Source organism: Bison bison, unplaced genomic scaffold (genome assembly GCF_000754665.1).
Source record: "Bison bison bison isolate TAMUID 2011002044 unplaced genomic scaffold, Bison_UMD1.0 scf7180017862279, whole genome shotgun sequence".
NCBI classification, from domain to species: Eukaryota; Metazoa; Chordata; class Mammalia; order Artiodactyla; family Bovidae; genus Bison; species Bison bison.
Genome location: NW_011492851.1, coordinates 140045 through 145951, shown reverse-complemented (window position 1 = coordinate 145951; position 5907 = coordinate 140045). Strand labels below are relative to the sequence as shown.

At 49.9% G+C, this 5907-nt stretch overlaps 1 protein-coding gene across 1 annotated transcript in view; it reads right to left on the bottom strand.

Annotated features, from left to right (window-relative positions):
* The window catches only part of KBTBD12 (kelch repeat and BTB (POZ) domain containing 12), a 50155-nt gene extending 44248 nt beyond the window's left edge, over positions 1-5907 (bottom strand). Inside the window, 1 exon segment of the mRNA XM_010832829.1 lies at positions 5833-5907. The gene's annotated coding sequence lies outside the window, so the exon portion shown is untranslated.

Here is a 5907-nt window from a genome sequence, read left to right as displayed (position 1 = left end):
CATGAAGTGATGGGACCGGACGGAGAAGGCGATGGCACCCCACTCCAGTACTCTTGCCTGGAAAATCCTATGGGTGGAGGAGCCTGGTGGGCTGCAGTCCATGGGGTCGTGGAGAGTCAGACACGACTGAGTGACTTCACTTTCTCTTTTCACTTTCACGCATTGGAGAAGGCAATGGCAACCCACTCCAGTGTTCTTGCCTGGAGAATCCCAGGGACAGGGGAGCCTGGTGGGCTGCCGTCTATGGGGCTGCACAGAGCTGGACACGACTGAAGCAATTTAGCAGTAGCAGTAGCAGATGGGACCAGATGCCATGATCTTAGTTTTCTGAATGTTGAACTTTAGGCCAGCTTCTTCACTCTCCTCTTTCACCTTCATCAAGAGGCTCTCTAGTTCCTCTTCCCTTTCTGCCATAAGGGTGGGGTCGTCTGCACACCTGGGGCTGCTGCAGGGGCAGCCACAGACAGTGTGTAACAGATGAGCACCGCTCTGTGCCAGAAATAAATGTTTTACAGACACGGAAACTTACATTTCGTACATTTTCACATCATGAAATATTCTTCTTCTTTTGGTTTTAAAAAGCCATTTAAAATGATGACATTCATTCTGAGCTCGTGGGCGACACAAAACAGGCAGCAGGACAACAAGCCTGTGCTGCTGTCGGAGGAAACCCGCCACCCAGACCCTGCCTGGCGCCCGGTCTGCAAGCCTCTGCTTCAGTCCAGCTGGAGAGTTTGAGACGGGGAAGGCTCAGAGTCCTATTTTAAAAAGATCATCTGGTTGTCTCCCCGAGATTCCTGAAGATAAATCAATTTTCTAAATAAATGTTTGCATACAGTTTCTCTGCCCCATACACTGGCTTCAACAACAACAAATAATACTTTTCACATTCGGAAGAAGCATTTATGACTTTTTCAGATGAGCACATATATTTAAGTATCTGTTCCTTCTAACCGAGGGGCTTCCTTGGTGGCTCAGGCAGTAAAGCGTCTGCCTGCAATATGGAAGACCTGGGTTCAATCCCTGGGTTGGGAAGATCCCCTGGAGAAGGAAGTGGCAACCCACTCCAGTGTTCTGGCCTGGAGAATCCCATGGATGGAGGAGCCTGGTGCGCTACGGTCCATGGGGTCACAAAGAGTCAAACACGGCTGAGCCACTTCACTGGTTCACTTTCCTTCCAAACACCTTTTATTTCACTCCTGAAAGCTACTCTAATTGGGATGGATTTACAGACCAAATGACTTTCCTGGTGAGACCCTGGAAAACGCTTGGGCAGTTAAATGCTTCAGTAAGCGTTCCCAGAGTTGTTTCTTGTATGCATAATCTGCATAGAAGACACTGGTATTGCAGACGGGGGCTTTAAAGTGAGGCAGTCCTGGGTCTGGGATTCCCTGGTGGCTCAGACGGTAAAGCATCTGCATGCAGTGTGGGAGACCTGGGTTCGATCCTTGGGTCGGGAAGAGCCCCTGGAGAAGGGAATGGCAACCCCCTCCAGTATTCATGCCTGGACAATTCCATGGACAGAGGAGCCTGGCAGGCTACAGTCCATGGGGTCGCAAAGTGTCGGGCATGACTGAGGGATTCACACACACCCCCCACAATCCTGGGTCTGAGTTGAGCCACTGCTGTCATCCTAGAATGATGGAACCTTTCTGCACGTCAGTTTCTGCATCAGGAAGATGCGGGCGCTGTATATAAAGTATTCACAGCTGGATCAGTCCTTTGGGCCAAGGTGCTCATGGCGGGGTAGCAGTGTGCCTCAGAGGTGAGGAACTCGGGCTTTCTCTTGGGTTCCTGAGGCCTGGGTTCTGCGACCTTGCTGTGCCATTTACAACATGAGCAAGTTTCTTAGCCTCTTTCTGATTCCTGACCTGAGACTAGTGTTGAGAATTATATAAGAATAGTTGGGAGAAATAAATAAGGCCATGCATCTCCCATATATAATTTGCTTGGTGAAGCTGAATACACCTGTGCAAATAATTTTTGAACAATAAAAATGTTTGGGCTCCTAGACAAACTGCTTGTGGGCACAGACACGGCAGTGGGCACAGGTCTCAAGTGAAAGAACGGACAGCGAGTGTGCCTGGGGCTGGGGCACAGAGGGCATTCTCCCTTCATCAGCACAACAAAACTGTACAAATGTTCTCAATGATATCAATGGGAAGTTATTCTCTGCTCCGATTTATAGAAGACCGAACTGGTGCACTCATATTAATAGTGCCCATAACAATGGGGAGAAATGAGTAGCAAAGATAAATGTGTCACAAGAATAAAGCCTAATTACTCTGCAAATCCAACATGCAGTTTCACCACGTCCAGATTACTTAGTTTTAAGAAGTGCATTGCTATAACATTTAACGGGACATAAAGATGTTAATTTACTTAAACTGCCAGTGTTGTGCTTTTATGATGTTTAGTTTCATAATCTTTATATCAGCTTTAAAGTTGCTCAGTTTGGTTCAGTTGCTCAGTCGTGTCCAACTCTTTGCGACCTCATGGACCGCAGCACGCCAGGCCTCCCTGTCTGTCACCAACTCCAGGAGTTTACTCAGACTCATGTCCATTGAGTTTGTGATGCCATCCAACCCTCTCTGAATAATGATTCATACGTGACCATGCCTCTATATTTTGCTGAAGTCAAAAGTAGTTTAAATTCACAGCAGTACTGTTTGAATTAGCAAAACTTTGGAAAGAGCCTAAATAGCCAATAACGGGAAAACAGATAGACTATAGCATATTCACTCAAGAGAATATTGTACAGTATTTAAAAAGAGCTTGCAGAAGCTGAAGAAAAGAATGAGCTAGGGCTACGTGTATTATTCGTTATGCCTTTTTGCATGTCTTAAATATTGCATAAACTAAGTTTAAAATTAAAATTTGTATTAACATTAGAGAAACTTACAAACTTTGAAGATGTAACCTACATTGTAAACCACATTAGTGTGTATATACAGACAGACAGACAGGATATATACATACATCATGAATCTCCTTTCAAACCTGTCACGCTGTAGGCAACCTAACTTACGAGTCACTGGAAAATCCAAAAGCTTACACCTTACTTCTCCAGTCCGAATGAGAACTGCCTTGGGAGAAAGGCAGGAACAATGTCTTCCTACATCTGCTTTGGTGGGAAAAGAAGTTACTGGATTCCCAAATTAGTGTATATATATTTTTTCCCCATAGACATGTTCAGTATGTGAGGAGGTTCTAATCTGAAATGATAGAGTTGGTCAACAGCAAAGCCTTGAATTTTATTGATGAAAAAGACTGACGACCTAAGAAATCACATGGTTAGGCTCCCAGATTCCAGCCTAAAACCCCTTTGAACAAATTTTGGTTGGCAAGCCCAGGAAGGTCAACGTGACCTCAGAAAGTGATGCCTGAGTTCCAGAGTTACCACACAGCCCTTCTGGGAGCTGGTGACTCTGTGCATGAGATCAGTCTCCCCACATTCACAGAAGTTATCTCGAGCCTATTTTCCCCAGCACCAGCGCCAGTCAGGCATCAGAAGGCCCTCTCTGAGAGGGCCCTCCCAGCCCTGCCTGCCTCACGGCTGACTTGCCTCCTTGTATTACCAGGCTCTTCGTGACGGTGAACCCCTGGCTGCTCCAGGGCGACCGGTCAGCCTCACATGTTCTTCTCTGCGTCTGCAGTGGCCTTCATCCACTTCCGCCTCAAAAAATGGACCGGCTCTTCAAAATTCAGCCCAGTCATCACTCTCTCAGTGAAGCCTTCGAGGCTCTTCCTTGCTTTTTACCTTGAGCACAGCAGTGACCGGGCTGTTGTTCAGTTCAGGTCAGTTGCTCAGTCGTGCCCGACTCTGTGACCCTATGGACTGCAGCACGCCAGGCCTCCCTGTCCATCACCAACTCCCAGAGTTTTCTCAAACTCATGTCCATTGAGTCGGTGATGCCATCCAACCTCTCATCCTGTCGTCCCCTTCTCCTCCTGCCTTCAATCTTTCCCAGCATCAGGGTCTTTTCAAATGAGTCAGCTCTTCCCATCAGGTGGCCAAAGGATTGGAGTTTCAGCTTCAGCATCAGTCCTTCCAATGAACACCCAGGACTGATCTCCTTTAGGATGGACTGGTTGGATCTCCTTGCAGTCCAAGGGCCTCTCAGGAGTCTTCTCCATCACAGTTCAAAAGCACTGCTGTTACTGCAATTTATTTATGTATCCACCCTCTTCCCTTTTCACTGGAGATCACAGTGACGGTAGGACTCCGATCTTAACCCTTCTGTATTCTTTTTTAAAAACATTATTTACTTATTTGGCTGTGCTGGGTCTTCGCTGCGCCATGTGGGATCTAGTTCCCTGTCCAGGGATCAAACCTGGGCCCCCTGCATTGGGAGAGCAAACTCACAGCTACCGGGCCACCTGGGAAGTCTCTCCTTTTGTATTATTAACATCTGTCTGTGACATTGCCTGGCACAGAGGAACTGCTCAACATGGTTTGTGCAATTAAATGAATGCTTTGCTTAGCCCTAAATGACAAGTTCATAGCTTTTATGCATGTTATTAACCAATATCTTGAAGATGTTTTCTTTCTACATATAAAAGTGGTGCTTGATTCTCTAAGTTGCTATCCCTTTGTCCAAGGCAAGTAAATGTTGCAGAATCATTACCTTGATTTCCTTGCCTACAGCTTGACACACTCTGACATCCAGGTCTCCGGCCCTCAAAATCAGCCCCCAGTCACCGTGTGCTCAGGAATTTGGCTCTGGCCCCTCTTCTTAGGGACCTGAAGCCAGAGATAGCACATTGGCAGCTCACAGACTTTTTTTGGTAACTTGTCAACATGCAAAGCTGACATATTCCAGCATCCATTGAAAAAAAAAAGGAAGACAGCAACGGGGGCTTCTTAATTTGCATGGCGAGGCCCACCAGCAGGCCTTGGCAACCCCACCCCTTAGACCCGGCTTCCCTGGTGGCTCAGTGGTGAAGAATCTGCCTACAATGCATGAGACCCAGGTTCGATCCCTGGGTCGGGAAAATCCCCTGGAGAAGGGAATGGTGACCCACTCCAGTGTTCTTGCCTGGAGAATCCCATGGACAGAGGAGCCTGGTGGGCTACAGTCCACAGGTTGCAAAGAGTCGGACACGACTGAACGACTGACACACACAGGCACACCTCGGAGACCACTAGCAGGCCTTGAGTAGCCCCCTCCTCAGAGGGGACTTGCCTCCCCCATTCCCCACGCCCCCATCCGGACCTGACCCCGCCCTCATTTCTAACTCCTCCGAGGCTGTTGCTTTTCCGCCCCTACAGCCTTACCTTGGTGGCCCCTGGCTTTCCCAACTAGTCTCCAACCTTATTGCTTTGGGGCATCACCGTCTTGTTCAGAGCCTGGCAGAAATGGCTCCGGACCGGCCTGAGTGCACGGAGACTCCCAGGGGTACTGACAACCCTGGATTTACTGCATGGTAATGAACCACATCAGGGCCGCAAGGCCGACCAGGAGGGAGATAAGCTAAAGACGCGTCTCCTTTGCTCCTTCCTTTGCGGCCTCTTTGCTTTCTCCCCGGAGCCTTTAGCTGGCACAGAGCTCCTCAAGAATCCCCCCGGGGTCCAGGCGGGAGGGAGACGCAGGGGGATTAGAATATTCAATTTGCAGTGAGGACTCTGGCCGTGTGCTGTGCCGGCACGTCCTCGGGTTCCAAGGAGACCGGCAGGCGCCCCCGCCCCAGCGCTCTCGGGCCGGCGAGGAGGGCGCCCCAGGGCCGGGCGGGGCTGCGCGGGGCTGCCGCGCGCGCGGCGGAGGCGCAGGGCCGGAGGGACCCGGGACGCGCAGGTGGTTCCCCGCCCCCAGGAGGGTCGCCGCTACTTACGGGGCTGCCCGGCTGGAGGCGCGGCCGCACTCGCTCCGCTGGGGCCGCCGCGATGGCGCCTGACCGGCCGGGCGC